The sequence below is a fragment of the Pseudophryne corroboree genome, unplaced genomic scaffold (assembly GCF_028390025.1).
Source record: "Pseudophryne corroboree isolate aPseCor3 unplaced genomic scaffold, aPseCor3.hap2 scaffold_150, whole genome shotgun sequence".
Taxonomy (NCBI): Eukaryota; Metazoa; Chordata; class Amphibia; order Anura; family Myobatrachidae; genus Pseudophryne; species Pseudophryne corroboree.
In genome coordinates, this window is record NW_026968131.1 from 22,428 (window position 1) to 39,383 (window position 16,956).

General features: G+C 48.4%; 3 non-coding genes and 1 pseudogene across 3 annotated transcripts; all 4 read right to left on the bottom strand.

Annotated features, from left to right (window-relative positions):
- Positions 1-15,319: 15,319 nt before the first annotated feature.
- LOC134999917 (U1 spliceosomal RNA) lies at positions 15,320-15,482 on the bottom strand. The gene has a single exon (XR_010201982.1). It is a non-coding gene; the product is annotated as a U1 spliceosomal RNA (small nuclear RNA).
- Positions 15,483-15,634: 152 nt separating this feature from the next.
- On the bottom strand, positions 15,635-15,798 carry LOC134999621 (U1 spliceosomal RNA). Its single transcript, XR_010201700.1, has one exon. It is a non-coding gene; the product is annotated as a U1 spliceosomal RNA (small nuclear RNA).
- A 696-nt stretch (positions 15,799-16,494) lies between these two features.
- On the bottom strand, positions 16,495-16,636 carry LOC134999971 (U1 spliceosomal RNA; annotated as a pseudogene).
- A 152-nt stretch (positions 16,637-16,788) lies between these two features.
- LOC134999766 (U1 spliceosomal RNA) lies at positions 16,789-16,952 on the bottom strand. The gene has a single exon (XR_010201839.1). It is a non-coding gene; the product is annotated as a U1 spliceosomal RNA (small nuclear RNA).
- Between the last annotated feature and the right edge of the window lie 4 nt (positions 16,953-16,956).

Below are 16,956 nucleotides of genomic sequence, written 5' to 3' on the forward strand. Positions count from 1 at the left end.
TATGCAGATTATCAATACTGAGAGCAGATTGGTGGAAATGATCAGCTGACAGAATCCAAGATGGCTGCGCCCATGCAGACACTTGGAGGGAAGTTTGGTTTGTAATCCATGTGGTAATGAAAACAGTAATGGCGGCGCCGGCCACCGGAGACAGGAGGCGCCAGGCTGACAGATGCACATCCAACCACGCGGACACAGCGGAGGCCGCGGCTGACGTAATCGCCACTCAGACACTCTGCATGAAGAAGTTCAGGGACGGCGGCGGAGGCCGCGGGAGACGCCATGCCAGGTGTAATATGGCGTTTACTGTGACAGCGTCCCAGAGTGACAGGAGAGGATACAGGAATGTACACATCAGGATAACAGATGGGATCCGGTCCTGGAGCGCTGAGCCAGCCTTAGGAGGCATCTGTTGGGTAAGAAATGGTGTCCAGATACCCGGATCGTGACAGCACCCCCCCCTTTAGGAGTGGCCCCAGGACACTTCTTTGGCTTTTGAGGAAACTTGGAATGGAATCTCCGGGCCAAGGCAGGAGCATGGACATCAGAAGCATTGGTCCATGAACGTTCCTCAGGACCATAACCCTTCCAGTCAATAAGATATTGTAGTTGACCGTAACGGTGACGTGAGTCCAGGATCTTGGCCACTTCATACTCAACGCCTCATTGAGTTTGGACTTTCGGAGTTGGAGGAAGTGAGGAATGAAACCGATTCAAGATCAGCGGTTTCAACAGGGAAACATGGAATGTCCTGGGTATTTTTAAGAAGGGAGGCAACTGGAGTCTGTAAGCAACAGGATTGATGACTTGTTCAATCTTGAAAGGACCGATATAGCGAGGTGCAAACTTCATACTGGGAACTCTTAACCTCAAATTCTTCGTGGATAACCATACCCGATCACCCACCTTGAGAGCAGGAACTGCTCGACGCTTCTTATCCGCAAACTTCTTGTACCTGAACGATGCCTTGAGCAGAGCTGATCGTACGCTCTTCCAGATATTGGCAAACTGATGCAAGGTGATATCCACTGCGGGAACAGAAGTTGCTGGAAGCGGTTGGAACTCAGGGACTTTAGGGTGGAATCCAAAGTTAGTGAAGAATGGTGTTGAAGCAGATGAAGAATGATACTGGTTGTTATGACAGAACTCGGCCCAGGGAAGTAATTGAACCCAGTCATCTTGAGAGGAGGACACATAGATGTGGAGGAAGGCCTCCAAGTCCTGATTCACCCTCTCGGTTTGACCATTGGTCTGAGGATGGTAAGCCGTGGAAAACTTTAGCTTGACTTGGAGGACTTGACATAAACTTCGCCTGAATTTGGCTGTGAATTGAACTCCTCGATCTGAGATAATTTCTTCAGGAAGACCGTGGAGTCGGAAGATCTCTTGTATGAATACTTGAGCCAACTTGGAAGCTGACGGAAGACCGGTGAGAGGAATGAAGTGTGCCATCTTGGTGAACCGGTCAACTACCACCCAGATGGTATTGAACTTGTTGCACATGGGTAAGTCTGTAATGAAATCCATCGACAAGTGGGTCCATGGTCGACGGGGAACGGATAGTGGAACCAGTTGCCCCGCAGGCGACTGGCGGGATACTTTATGTTGGGCACACTTTGGGCAAGATGCAATAAACTCCAAGACGTCCTTTTTCAGAGTTGTCCACCAATAGGACCTAGAGATAAACTCCAGGGTTTTTTGGATACCTGTATGTCCGGCAAAACGGGAAGCATGGGCCCAATGCATGAGCTTCTTCCTTAGCATCGGCTTCACAAAACTTTTCCCTGATGGGGGCGTAGAGTCCATCCCTACCGTGGAGAATGCCAACGGATTTATAATAGGATGCTTGTCTGAAGACTCTGACTCATTTTCTTGCTCCCATGAGCGGGAAAGGGCATCGGCCTTGCGATTCTGAGAGCCCGGACAGAACTGGAGTTTAAAGTCGAACCTGGAAAAGAAAAGTGCCCATCTGGCCTGACGAGGGTTGAGACATTGTGCGCCTTTCAGATATAAAAGGTTCTTGTGGTCTGTAAGTATGGTGATTGAATGAGAAGCTCCCTCCAACAGATACCTCCACTCTTCTAGAGCGAGCTTGATGGCTAGCAACTCCTGGTCGCCAATGGCATAGTTGCGCTCAGCTGGGGAGAACTTCCGGGAGAAGAAACTGCAAGGGTGTAAATGGCCATCTTTAGCCCTCTGAGATAACACCGCTCCTACTCCAACGGAGGAGGCATCCACCTCTAAGATGAAAGGAGAGTCGATGTCAGGCTGTTTCAGAACAGGCGCAGAGATGAACCTTTGTTTTAAAAGATGAAATGCTTGCATGGCTTCTTCAGACCACTTGGACGGGTTAGCACCCTTCTTAGTGAAAGCAGTAATAGGCGCCACAATGGTGGAAAAGTCTCGTATAAACTTTCGGTAATAGTTGGCGAACCCCAAGAACCTCTGGACCCCTTTGAGGGTTAAGGGTATCGGCCAATTTTGGATTGCTTGTAGTTTCTCAGGATCCATCTCTAGTCCGGAACCGGACACAATGTACCCTAGAAACGGAATGGACTTGACTTCAAAAACACATTTCTCTAATTTGCAATAGAGATGATTGACACGGAGACGGGACAGAACCTCTTTAACCCAAAAACGATGTTCCTCTAAATTGTTGGCAAAAATGAGGATATCGTCTAGATAGACCACGACATGACGGTATAGAATGTCTCTGAAGATCTCATTGACAAAATGCTGGAAGACAGCTGGAGCATTGCTCAATCCGAAGGGCATGACGAGGTACTCATAATGTCCGTCACGGGTGTTAAAGGCGGTCTTCCACTCGTCACCTTCACGGATCCGGATGAGATTGTATGCACCTCGCAAGTCCAGCTTTGTAAAGATGGTAGCTCCGCTAACTCTGTCAAAGAGCTCAGTAATCAGGGGTAAAGGATAACGGTTCTTGATGGTAATGTCGTTCAAACCTCTGTAGTCGATGCACGGCCGCAGACCACCATCTTTCTTTTTTACAAAAAAGAAGCCTGCGCCGGCTGGAGAAGAAGAAGGTCGAATGAACCCCTTTGCTAGGTTCTCTTTAATATATTCCTCCATAGAATGCGTCTCAGGCAGAGACAACGGATAAGTTCGGCCTCGAGGTGGAACCTTCCCTGGAACGAGATCAATCGGACAGTCCCATTCTCTATGAGGAGGAAGGATATCAGCAGAAGCTTTACTGAACACATCCGTGAAATCTTGATATGGAGGAGGTGGAACATCAGACGACCTGGGGGAGGAAGAACAGACAGGCAATACTTTAAACAAACATGTCTCAGCACAGGAGGAACCCCATGCCAGGATTTGCGTAGTCGTCCAATCAATTGTAGGATTGTGAAGACGGAGCCATGGAAGGCCCAGGACCACAGGATGTGTGGCTCTTGGAATCACTAAAAAAGAAATAAGTTCGGAATGAAGAATTCCCACTCTCAGACGAACTGGTAGAGTCCTTAAAGAAATAACTGCATCAAAAATTTTGCTGCCATCCACGGCAGTTAAAGAAATGGACGAAGGAAGTCTCTCGGTGGGTAGGGACCACCGTTTAACATAGGCTTCGGTAATAAAGTTCCCAGCTGCTCCGGAATCAAGGAGGGCAATGACGTTCCGATAACGTTGAGCAACTTGAAGCGAGACTGGGAGATTACAATCTTGAGGAGATGGAGAGGAGATCATTACTCCTAGCCGGCCCTCTCCTTGGCGAGCTAGGATTTGGAGTTTCCCGGACGTTTGGGACAGGCATTAATGGTGTGAGACGGAGCTGCACAATAGAGACAGAGAAACTCGGAGAGACGTCTTCGGCGCTCAGCAGGAGTTAAACGGGAACGGCCAAGTTGCATGGGCTCATCTTTAGATGGTGACAGTTGACGAGGAGGAGGAGCAGAAGATTTTGGAGCAGATGATCTTCCACGCTCAGTTGCTCTCTCTCTGAAACGTAAATCCACTTTCGTGCAGAGTGAGATTAGCTCATCTAACTTAGAAGGTAAGTCTCTGGTAGCTAACTCATCTTTAATACGCTCAGATAAGCCATGCCAGAATGCAGCATACAGGGCCTCGTCGTTCCATGCCAGTTCGGATGCCAGGATCTGGAACTGTATCAGATATTGTCCTACAGTACGTGACCCCTGGCGTAAACGGAGAATCTCGGATGAAGCTGAGGTTACCCGGCCTGGCTCGTCGAAGATGCGCCTGAATGTTGACACGAAGGCAGTGTAGGAAGATAGCAGGGTGTCGGACCTCTCCCATAACGGTGATGCCCAATCAAGGGCTGAGCCACTGAGAAGAGAAATAATGTAGGCAATTTTTGTACGGTCACTGGGAAAATTGCCAGGTTGTAGCTCAAACTGAATCTCACACTGGTTGAGAAATCCCCTGCAGAATCTTGGAGATCCGTCAAATTTTGCTGGCGTTGGAAGATGAAGACGTGGAGCAGAAATGGGTAAGGTGGGTGGGGTTATAGCTGGAGTCACTGTGGTTGACGCACCAGACGCGCCTGATCCACGGAGAGTTGTCTGAATCCCATCCAGCCGAGTAGAGAGATCCTGGAGACAGCGGATGATGTGGCCCTGTGCAGCCTCCTGATGTTCTAGTCGGGCTGCCAGTTCTTGCATCGGCCTGGCCGCTTGATCCTGGTCTCCGGCTGGATTCATTAGGTCAGTGCTTACTGTCACAACTGAGGGCCTGAGCTGACGGGAGGCAGCCTCAGTTGTAGGGGCTGAGATGTACCGGAACCTGGGAGGTTGTATCAGACCCCTGGACATGTAAGTAACATGAATAATAACTGCCCGAAGGCGTGACCACGACAACTTGGATAAAAGTCAATGATGTTTATTATGACAACTCCGCAACACAGCAGCAGTAAAAGAAAACGTAAAAGTCAGCAAAGAATAAATACAGTTCCTGGGTACTACAGGATGGCAGGAGCCACAGGGCACTGGTAGTGTGAGATAGTTCTTATGATCTTCTAGATGGAAAGTCCTTACCAGGCCCGACTGTAGCAATGGAGATAACCCAGGATTGTGCCAGCTGGTGCTCCAGGAAAAGCTGGGTTGCTGAAGATAAAACAGCTGCTGTGGATACTGGCTGGAACCAGACTGTTGTTAGCACGGAGTGGATACTGGCTGGAACCAGTTAAATAATAAATGAACTTGGGAGCGATGAAATATGAACTGAAATGTAGAACTTGAGAGCGGAGAAATAATAATACCGGTGGAGAGTGGTAAAGTGTAGAAAGGACACCGGCCCTTTAAGGGAAGCTGTACTCTGCTGGAAGCTGAGCTGGAAGCAGGTAATGTTGTAGCTGGAAACAGATGAATCCACAATGGATTGGAGAGTCAGGCTACACCGCAGGTGGAATGCTGGTGCGGGTCTCTATGGTGGAAGTCTTGAGACAGGAGCTGGAACCTGGAAGACAATCACAGGAGAGAGACAAACAGGAACTAGGTTTGACAACCAAAGCACTGACGCCTTCCTTGCTCAGGCACAGTGTATTTATACCTGCAGCAAGGAAGGGATTGGCTAGGCAATTATGCAGATTATCAATACTGAGAACAGATTGGTGGAAATGATCAGCTGACAGAATCCAAGATGGCTGCGCCCATGCAGACACTTGGAGGGAAGTTTGGTTTGTAATCCATGTGGTAATGAAAACAGTAATGGCGGCGCCGGCCACCGGAGACAGGAGGCGCCAGGCTGACAGATGCACATCCAACCACGCGGACACAGCGGAGGCCGCGGCTGACGTAATCGCCACTCAGACACTCTGCATGCAGAAGTTCAGGGACGGCGGCGGAGGCCGCGGGAGACGCCATGCCAGGTGTAATATGGCGTTTACTGTGACAGCGTCCCAGAGTGACAGGAGAGGATACAGGAATGTACACATCAGGATAACAGATGGGATCCGGTCCTGGAGCGCTGAGCCAGCCTTAGGAGGCATCTGATGGGTAAGAAATGGTGTCCAGATACCCGGATCGTGACACTATGTTACTATATGTTACTATATTACTATGTTACTGTAGTATACAGAACACCACAATGCAATGAGCAGTGATAGTGAGCACTGATGAGGATACTAGAACTGACACTGAGCAGCAAGATGCAGCACTGGACTATTAGTAATGTACTGTAGTATGCTGAGCACAACAATGCAGCACAAGACAATGAGCAGTGATACTGAGCACTGATGAGGATACTACTGAGAACTGACACTGAGCAGGAGAGACACACTACTAGTATTACTGAGCAGCAATAAGTATCCACTGATACTGAGCACTGATATTGAGATTTCCACTGAGAGAACATAGCCACGTCCTCTCCGCTCTCTCTTCAATGCACGAGTAAAAATGGCGGCAACGCGCAGCTCTTTATATGGAATCCGAATCTCGCGAGAATCCGACAGCGGGATGATGACATTTTCCCTTGTTCATAGAATTTGGGAGTCATTTTGATCCCAAAGTATTATTAACCTCAATAACCATAATTTCCACTCATTTTCAGTCTATTCTTAACACCTTACACCTCACAATATTATTTTTAGTCCTAAAATTTGCACCGAGGTTGCTGGATGACTAAGCTCAGCGACCCAAGTGGCCGACACAAACACCTGGCCCATCTAGGAGTGGCACTGCAGTGTCACGCAGGATAGCCCTACCAAAAAACACTCCCCAAACAGCACATGACGCAAAGAAAAAAAGAGGCGCAATGAGGTAGCTGTGTGACTAAGCTCAGCGACCCAAGTGGCCGACACAAACACCTGGCCCATCTAGGAGTGGCACTGCAGTGTCACGCAGGATGGCCCTTCCAAAAAACACCCCCCAAACAGCACATGACGCAAAGAAAAAAAGAGGCGCAATGAGGTAGCTGTGTGACTAAGCTCAGCGACCCAAGTGGCCGACACAAACACCTGGCCCATCTAGGAGTGGCACTGCAGTGTCACGCAGGATGGCCCTTCCAAAAACACTCCCCAAACAGCACATGACGCAAAGAAAAAAAGAGGCGCAATGAGGTAGCTGTGTGACTAAGCTCAGCGACCCAAGTGGCCGACACAAACACCTGGCCCATCTAGGAGTGGCACTGCAGTGTCACGCAGGATGGCCCTTCCAAAAAACACTCCCCAAACAGCACATGACGCAAAGAAAAAAAGAGGCGCAATGAGGTAGCTGTGTGACTAAGCTCAGCGACCCAAGTGGCCGACACAAACACCTGGCCCATCTAGGAGTGGCACTGCAGTGTCACGCAGGATGGCCCTTCCAAAAACACTCCCCAAACAGCACATGACGCAAAGAAAAAAAGAGGCGCAATGAGGTAGCTGTGTGACTAAGCTCAGCGACCCAAGTGGCCGACACAAACACCTGGCCCATCTAGGAGTGGCACTGCAGTGTCACGCAGGATGGCCCTTCCAAAAAACACTCCCCAAACAGCACATGACGCAAAGAAAAAAAGAGGCGCAATGAGGTAGCTGTGTGACTAAGCTCAGCGACCCAAGTGGACGACACAAACACCTGGCCCATCTAGGAGTGTCACTGCAGTGTCACGCAGGATGGCCCTTCCAAAAAACACTCCCCAAACAGCACATGACGCAAAGAAAAAAAGAGGCGCAATGAGGTAGCTGTGTGACTAAGCTCAGCGACCCAAGTGGCCGACACAAACACCTGGCCCATCTAGGAGTGGCACTGCAGTGTCACGCAGGATGGCCCTTCCAAAAAACACTCCCCAAACAGCACATGACGCAAAGAAAAATGAAAGAAAAAAGAGGTGCAAGATGGAATTGTCCTTGGGCCCTCCCACCCACCCTTATGTTGTATAAACAGGACATGCTCACTTTAACCAACCCATCATTTCAGTGACAGGGTCTGCCACACGACTGTGACTGAAATGACGGGTTGGTTTGGACCCCCACCAAAAAAGAAGCAATTAATCTCTCCTTGCACAAACTGGCTCTACAGAGGCAAGATGTCCACCTCATCATCATCCTCCGATTCATCACCGTGTACATCCCCCTCCTCACAGATTATCAATTCGTCCCCACTGGAATCTACCATCTCAGCTCCCTGTGTACTTTGTGGAGGCAATTGCTGCTGGTCAATGTCTCCACGGAGCAATTGATTATAATTCATTTTAATGAACATCATCTTCTCCACATTTTCTGGAAGTAACCTCGTACGCCGATTGCTGACAAGGTGAGCGGCGGCACTAAACACTCTTTCGGAGTACTACTTGTGGGAGGGCAACTTAGGTAGAATAAAGCCAGTTTGTGCAAGGGCCTCCAAATTGCCTCTTTTTCCTGCCAGTATACGTACGGACTGTCTGACGTGCCTACTTGGATGCGGTCACTCATATAATCCTCCACCATTCTTTCAATGGTGAGAGAATCATATGCAGTGACAGTAGACGTCATGTCCGTAATCGTTGGCAGGTCCTTCAGTCCGGACCAGATGTCAGCATCAGCAGTCGCTCCAGACTGCCCTGCATCACCGCCAGCGGGTGGGCTCGGAATTCTGAGCCTTTTCCTCGCACCCCCAATTGCGGGAGAATGTGAAGGAGGAGCTGTTGACCGATCAAGTTCCACTTGACTTGATAATTTTCTCACCAGCAGGTCTTTGAACCCCTGCAGACTTGTGTCTGCCGGAAAGAGAGATACAACGTAGGTTTTAAATCTAGGATCGAGCACGGTGGCCAAAATGTAGTGCTCTGATTTCAACAGATTGACCACCCGTGAATCCTGGTTAAGCGAATGAAGGGCTCCATCCACAAGTCCCACATGCCTAGCGGAATCGCTCTGTCTTAGCTCCTCCTTCAATGTCTCCAGCTTCTTCTGCAAAAGCCTGATGACGGGAATGACCTGACTCAGGCTGGCAGTGTCTGAACTGACTTCACGTGTGGCAAGTTCAAAAGGTTGCAGAACCTTGCACAACGTTGAAATCATTCTCCACTGCGCTTGAGACAGGTGCATTCCACCTCCTATATCGTGGTCAGATGTATAGGCTTGAATGGCCTTTTGCTGCTCCTCCATCCTCTGAAGCATATAGAGGGTTGAATTCCACCTCGTTACCACTTCTTGCTTCAGATGATGGCAGGGCAGGTTCAGGCGTTTTTGGTGTTGCTCCAGTCTTCTGTACGTGGTGCCTGTACGCCGAAAGTGTCCCGCAATTCTTCTGGCCACCGACAGCATCTCTTGCACACCCCTGTCGTTTTTTAAATAATTCTGCACCACCAAATTCAAGGTATGTGCAAAACATGGGACGTGCTGGAATTTGCCCAGATATAATGCACGCACAATATTGCTGGCGTTGTCCGATGCCACAAATCCACAGGAGAGTCCAATTGGGGTAAGCCATTCTGCGATGATCTTCCTCAGTTGCCGTAAGAGGTTTTCAGCTGTGTGCGTATTCTGGAAAGCGGTGATACAAAGCGTAGCCTGCCTAGGAAAGAGTTGGCGTTTGCGAGATGCTGCTACTGGTGCCGCCGCTGCTGTTCTTGCGGCGGGAGTCAATACATCTACCCAGTGGGCTGTCACAGTCATATAGTCCTGAGTCTGCCCTGCCGCACTTGTCCACATGTCCGTGGTTAAGTGGACATTGGGTACAACTGCATTTTTTAGGACACTGGTGAGTCTTTTTCTGAGGTCTGTGTACATTTTCGGTATCGCCTGCCTAGAGAAATGGAACCTAGATGGTATTTGGTACCGGGGACACAGTACCTCAATCAAGTCTATAGTTTGCTCTGAAGTAATGATGGATACCGGAACCACGTTTCTCACCGCCCAGGATGCCAAGGCCTCAGTTATCCGCTTTGCAGCAGGATGACTGCTGTGATATTTCATCTTCCTTGCAAAGGACTGTTGGACAGTCAATTGCTTGGTGGAAGTAGTAAAAGTGGTCTTACGACTTCCCCTCTGGGATGACCATCGACTCCCAGCAGCAACAACAGCAGCGCCAGCAGCAGTAGGCGTTACACTCAAGGATGCATCGGAGGAATCCCAGGCAGGAGAGAACTCGTCAGAATTGCCAGTGACATGGCCTGCAGGACTATTGGCATTCCTAGGGAAGGAGGAAATTGACACTGAGGGAGTTGGTGGGGTGGTTTGCGTGAGCTTGGTTACAAGAGGAAGGGATTTACTGGTCAGTGGACTGCTTCCGCTGTCGCCCAAAGTTTTTGAACTTGTCACTGACTTATGATGAATGCGCTGCAGGTGACGTATAAGGGAGGATGTTCCGAGGTGGTTAACGTCCTTACCCCTACTTATTACAGCTTGACAAAGGCAACACACGGCTTGACACCTGTTGTTCGCATTTCTGTTGAAATACTTCCACACCGAAGAGCAGTTTTTTTTGGTATTTTCACCAGGCATGTCAATGGCCATATTCCTCCCACGGACAACAGGTGTCTCCCCGGGTGCCTGACTTAAACAAACCACCTCACCTCCCCAGCGCCAGCAACACCCATATCCTCCTCATCCTGGTGTACTTCAACACTGACATCTTCAATCTGACTATCAGGAACTGGACTGCGGGTGCTCCTTCCAGCACTTGCAGGGGGTGTGCAAATGGTGGAAGGTGCATGCTCTTCACGTCCAGTGTTGGGAAGGTCAGGCATCGCAACTGACACAAGTGGACTCTCCTTGTGGATTTGTGATTTTGAAGAACGCACAGTTCTTTGCTGTGCTTTTGCCAGCTTAAGTCTTTTCATTTTTCTAGCGAGAGGCTGAGTGCTTCCATCCTCATGTGAAGCTGAACCACTAGCCATGAACATAGGCCAGGGCCTCAGCCGTTCCTTGCCACTCCGTGTGGTAAATGGCATATTGGCAAGTTTACGCTTCTCCTCCGACGATTTTTATTTAGATTTTTGAGTCCTTTTTTTACTGATCTTTTGTGTTTTGAATTTTACATGCTCTGTACTATGACATTGGGCATCGGCCTCGGCAGACGACGTTGATGGAATTTCATCGTCTCGGCCATGACTAGTGGCAGCAGCTTCAGCACGAGGTGGAAGTGGATCTTGATCTTTCCCTATTTTTGGAACCTCAACATTTTTGTTCTCCATATTTTAATAGGCACAACTAAAAGGCACCTCAGGTAAACAATGGAGATGGATGGATACTAGTATACTTATGGATGACGAGTGACTGACGACACAGAGGTAGCTACAGCCGTGGACTACCGTACTGCGTCTGCTAGTATAGAGATGATAATTAATGATATAAAAAAAATATATATATAACTACTGTAGGTATATATTATATAATGACGGACCTGGTGGACACTGTCAGCAGACTGCTAAACTACTAGTATGATGAAGATAGAAAAAAAAAACCCACCACAGGTAGGTAGGTATACAATTATGGACGAGCACTGACGACACAGAGATAGCCACAGCCGTGGCCTACCGTACTGCGTCTGCTAGTATAGAGATGATAATTAATGATATAAAAAAAAATATATATAACTACTGTAGGTATATATAATGTAATGACGGACCTGGTGGACACTGTCAGCAGACTGCTAAACTACTAGTATGAAGAAGATAGAAAAAAAACTTCACCACTGGTAGGTATACAATTATGGACGAGTGACGACACAGAGGTAGGTACAGCCGTGGACTACCGTACTGCGTCTGCTAGTATATATAATATACTAAATATATTACTACTGTAGGTATATAATATAATGACGGACCTGGTGGACACTGTCAGTAGACTCCTAAACTACTAGTATGAAGAAGATAGAAAAAAAAACCCACCACAGGTAGGTAGGTATACAATTATGGATGAGCACTGACGACACAGAGATAGCCACAGCCGTGGCCTACCGTACTGCGTCTGCTAGCATAGATAATATACTAAATATATTACTACTGTAGGTATATAATATAATGACGGACCTGGTGGACACTGTCAGCAGACTGCTAAACTACTAGTATGAAGAAGATAGAAAAAAAAACCCCACCACAGGTAGGTATACAATTATGGACGAGTGACGACACAGAGGTAGGTACAGCCGTGGACTACAGTACTGCGTCTGCTAGTATAGATAATATACTAAATATATTACTACTGTAGGTATATAATATAATGACGGACCTGGTGGACACTGTCAGCAGACTCCTAAACTACTAGTATGAAGAAGATAGAAAAAAAAACCCCACCACAGTTAGGTATACAATTATGGACGAGTGACGACACAGAGGTAGGTACAGCCGTGGACTACCGTACTGCGTCTGCTAGTATAGATAATATACTAAATATATTACTACTGTAGGTATATAATATAATGACGGACCTGGTGGACACTGTCAGCAGACTCCTAAACTACTAGTATGAAGAAGATAGAAAAAAAAACCCCACCACAGGTAGGTATACAATTATGGACGAGCACTGACGACACAGAGATAGCCACAGCCGTGGACTACCGTACTGCGTCTGCTAGTATAGATAATATAATAAATATATTACTACTGTAGGTATATAATATAATGATGGACCTGGTGGACACTGTCAGCAGACTCCTAAACTACTAGTATGAAGAAGATAGAAAAAAAAAACCCACCACAGGTAGGTAGGTATACAATTATGGACGAGCACTGACGACACAGAGATAGCCACAGCCGTGGACTACCGTACTGCGTCTGCTAATATAGAGATGATAAAGATGATAGAGATGAAAAAAAAATATAACACTACTGCAGGTAAATATTTATATAATATAATGTATGACGGACCTGCTGGACACTGTCAGCAGAATGCGTTTATAGAATAAAAAAAAAAAACACCACAGGAGTGTTTAACTTTTTCAGGCAGACAATATACTGGTGGTCACACTGGCAGCAAAAGTGTGCACTGTACTCCTGCTATAACTGCTCCCCAGTCTCCCCCACAATTAAGCTGTGTGAGCAGTGAGCACTCAGCACAGTCAGATATACATAGAATATATATCATGCAGCACACTGAGGCTGAGCACATATATGGTATGTGTATCGTTTTTTTTCAGGCAGAGAACGGATTATAAATAATAAAACTGGTGGTCACTATCAGCAAAACTCTGCACTACTGAGTACTCCTGACAAGTTCAACTGCTCCCCAAATTAGCAGTAAATCAAATGTCACTCGTCTCTATCTTCTAATCTAAACGGAGAGGACGCCAGCCACGTCCTCTCCCTATCAATCTCAATGCACGTGTGAAAATGGCGGCGATGCGCGGCTCCTTATATAGAATCCGAGTCTCGTGAGAATCCGACAGCGGGATGATGACGTTCGGGCGCGCTCGGGTTAACCGAGCAAGGCGGGAGGATCCGAGTCTGCTCGGACCCGTGCAAAAAAGGGTGAAGTTCGGGCGGGTTCGGATTCCGAGGAACCGAACCCGCTCATCTCTAATGGCCAACCAGCATGACGCCTCCCTTCTTGACCATGCTGTAATTGCAGTCGCACTGCAGTTCAGCGTGATCATAAAAAATGGTGTAGCCTCCTGCTGGTGCAGACTGTATGTGCGCGCAGGAAGCCGCCACCATTTTTGTGATCACAGCGGCTGAATGTGATGTCATACAGCCGCTGTGACCACGCCCCCTGTGTCTCCTCCATTGCAGACCCCATTTTGAAGCCTTGCCCCCGCACCGCTCCATCCCTGACTTGGAAATGGAGTGTTGCTGACCCCCCTCTCCCCCCCTGCCCCGATTGACAGGCAGAGGCGATCGCATTCTCTGCGGGGTGCCGCAGAAAATGCAGGCACATGCGTATGCTCTTAGCAATTTTTGCACTTGGATCGCTTATTGTGATTGCAATCCAACCTGAATCAGGCCCTATTACCTATCACAATGCGCTGCGGGCAGTACAAAATTGGTTTAATATAGGAGAAAAACCCCCAGACCTGTGCTCCTTAACTGTACCTGGTGGCTAGTGGAGCGGCTGCCCAGTAATCAGTGTCCACGCCAGTGCGCACACGGTCCACCCCCTACGGCCACGCTCCCCTTCATCAGCGGCCTCGTGATCCGGAAGGGCGGTGTGTGTGTGACTGACCTTAGGAAGAAACCGGAGCCTCCGCTGCAGTGACCCAGCAACCAGGGCACGGGAGTATACAGCGCCGCTGGGAGTGATGAAGCTGCAGTAAAGATGTCTATTAGACCTAGCCTGCTGCAGCCCTTGTAGATTCTCATAAAACAAGTTCTTCTTTTCTTGTCAAAATTAATAGCTAAGAATAGGCTGCCTGAGGCAGGCCCCTGTTAAGTGGCCTGCTACTGAAGGCACCAACTACAAACTGAGCTCCCTGTTCATGGAAGCGGGGTTATAGAGGAGAATGCACTGAGCTTCTTGGGAACAGTCAAAAGCTTTGAGCCGGTTGGTGCCTCAGATCAAGATCCTACTCTACACCCCAATGTGAATCCTTGTGGAGTCCAGTGTACCCCACAGAAGAAATTAATGTGTCACACCCATTGGCAGCAACCTTAGAATAGCTGCTGATGGGCACAATTGAGAAAGGAAGGGGGGGGGACATTTGAATCCAACACATAGATGCAATTCAAATATGTAATTTGTACCTTCCTATTTTAAAATATAATGGATGAACCTCACCCTGTGAGAACAATCTTCATGATCAAGAGATCTCATATGCAAAATAAGTATGAGTTGGGATAGGGCTGGGGAGGGTGGCTGCTCGGGCAGCCCCTCCCCCATCAAGTTAAGGAGATTCAACTGAGGAAGCACAAGGGAACTCTCGTCTGGGGACAACAACTGCAGGGAGACCACATCTTTTCAGATGAACATGGGAAGGCGGAAGGCTGCCTAATACTGAAGCACCATCAAATATCAAACCATATGCAACAACTAGTACAAGCATTCCTGGGGGAAGGTCTGCAGAAGACGGATTTGCATACGGTGATGTCATCCAAGCAGTGGGCCAAAGTTGGCTGGAACCCTCATCTGCATATGAAAAGAGAAAAGGGGCATGCAGGGCATGGCGGCCTTTTGCGGTGCTTGGATGACCCTTAGTTCGCATTAAACACCCCCACCCTCCTTTTGTGTGGGGCTCATGTTGGCTCTGCCCCATCCCCTGAAGCATTCAAGCTGATTTCTTGCAGCAGCTGGGCACTGTAACAGCTCCAGAGCTGCTCTGTAAGGCAACTAAAAGGGTGTGGGCCCTGCAGCACTACCTGTAGTTCGCATTGTGCGTTTGAAGGCACAAAGTAAGCAGACAGGAGGATAAGTCAGGATAGTGCGCAAGGGCATAGAAGGGAGCGGCTCAAGAAAAGAGAAGTGGAAACAGACAGCAAACTAGGCTGGAGAGAGACCTGAGACAAAGAGATCTGAATTATACGAGAGCCGACCAGGGGAAACACAAATTATGCAGTCAAGTTTCCCACATTTGGGGAAATCGCAGGGGCAGCACACCCAGAGTGCAATGGGTGAGCCTTGCCCTGGGAGAAGCACCTTCATGATCATAGTATCTCACCTGGCAGGTAAGTAGGAGTTGGGCTAGAGCTGGGGAGGGTCGCTGCTCGGGTACCCCCCTGTAAAGTGAAGGAGATCCAACTGAGGCAGCACAAGGGAACTCTCGAAAGAAGAACAAGGCTAGAGGAAAATCTGAGACAAAGAAATCTGACTTTTACCAGAGCTGACCAGAGGAAAGCACAAACACAGTCCCCCACTACCACAAATAATGCAGTCAAGTTTCCCACATTTGGGGAAATCACAGGGGTCAGCATACCCAAAATGCAATGAATGAACCTCACCCTGGGAGAACAATCTTCATGACCATGGTATCTCCTATGCAAAATAAGTATGATTTGGAATAGGGCTGGGGAGGGCCGCTGCTCATGCACATCTCTGTCAAGTAAAGGAGATTCGACTGAGGCAGCACAAGGGAACTCTCATCTGGGGACAACAACTGCAGGGAGAACACATATTTTCAGATGAACATGGGAGGGCAGAAGGCTTGCATAATACTGAAGCACCCCCAAACAACAAACCAAATGCAACAACTAGTGCAAGCATTCCTGGGGGAAGTTCTGCAGAAGACGGATTTGCATACTTTGATGTCATCCAAGCAGTGAGTCAAAGTTGGCTTCAACCCTCATCTGCATATGAAAAGAGAAAAGGGGCGTGCAGGGCATGGCGGCCTTTTGCGGTGCTTGGATGACCCCTAGTTCGCATTAAACACCTCCACCCTCCTTTGGTGTGGGGCTCATGTTGGCCATGCCCCATCCCCTGAAGCATTCAAGCTGATTTCTTGCAGCAGCTGGGCACTGTAACAGCTCCAGAGCTGCTCTGTAAGGCAAGTAAAAGGGTGTGGGCCCTGCAGCACTACCTGTAGTTTGCATTGTACATTGGAAGGCACAAAGTAAGCAGACGGGAGCAGAAGTCAGGATAGTGCACAAGGGTATAGAAGGGAGGGGCTCAAGAAAAAAGAAGTGGAAACAGACAGCAAACTAGGCTGGAGAGAGACCTGAGACAAAGAGATCTGAATTATATGAGAGCCGACCAGGGGAAACACAAATTATGCAGTCAAGTTTCCCACATTTGGGGAAATCGCAGGGGCAGCACACCCAGAGTGCAATGGGTGAGCCTTGCCCTGAGAGAAGCACCTTCATGATCATAGTATCTCACCTGGCAGGTAAGTAGGAGTTGGGCTAGAGCTGGGGAGGGTCGCTGCTCGGGCACCCCCCTGTCAAGTGAAGGAGATCCAACTGAGGCAGCACAAGGGAACTCTTGAAAGAAGAACAAGGCTAGAGGAAGATCTGAAACAAAGAAATCTGACTTTTACCAGAGCTGACCAGAGGAAAACACAAACACAGTCCCCCACTACCACAAATAAAGCAGTCGAGTTTCCCACATTTGGGGAAATCACAGGGGTCAGCATACCCAGAATGCAATGAATGAACCTCACCCTGGGAGAATAATCTTCATGACCATGGTATCTCCTATGCAAAATAAGTATGATT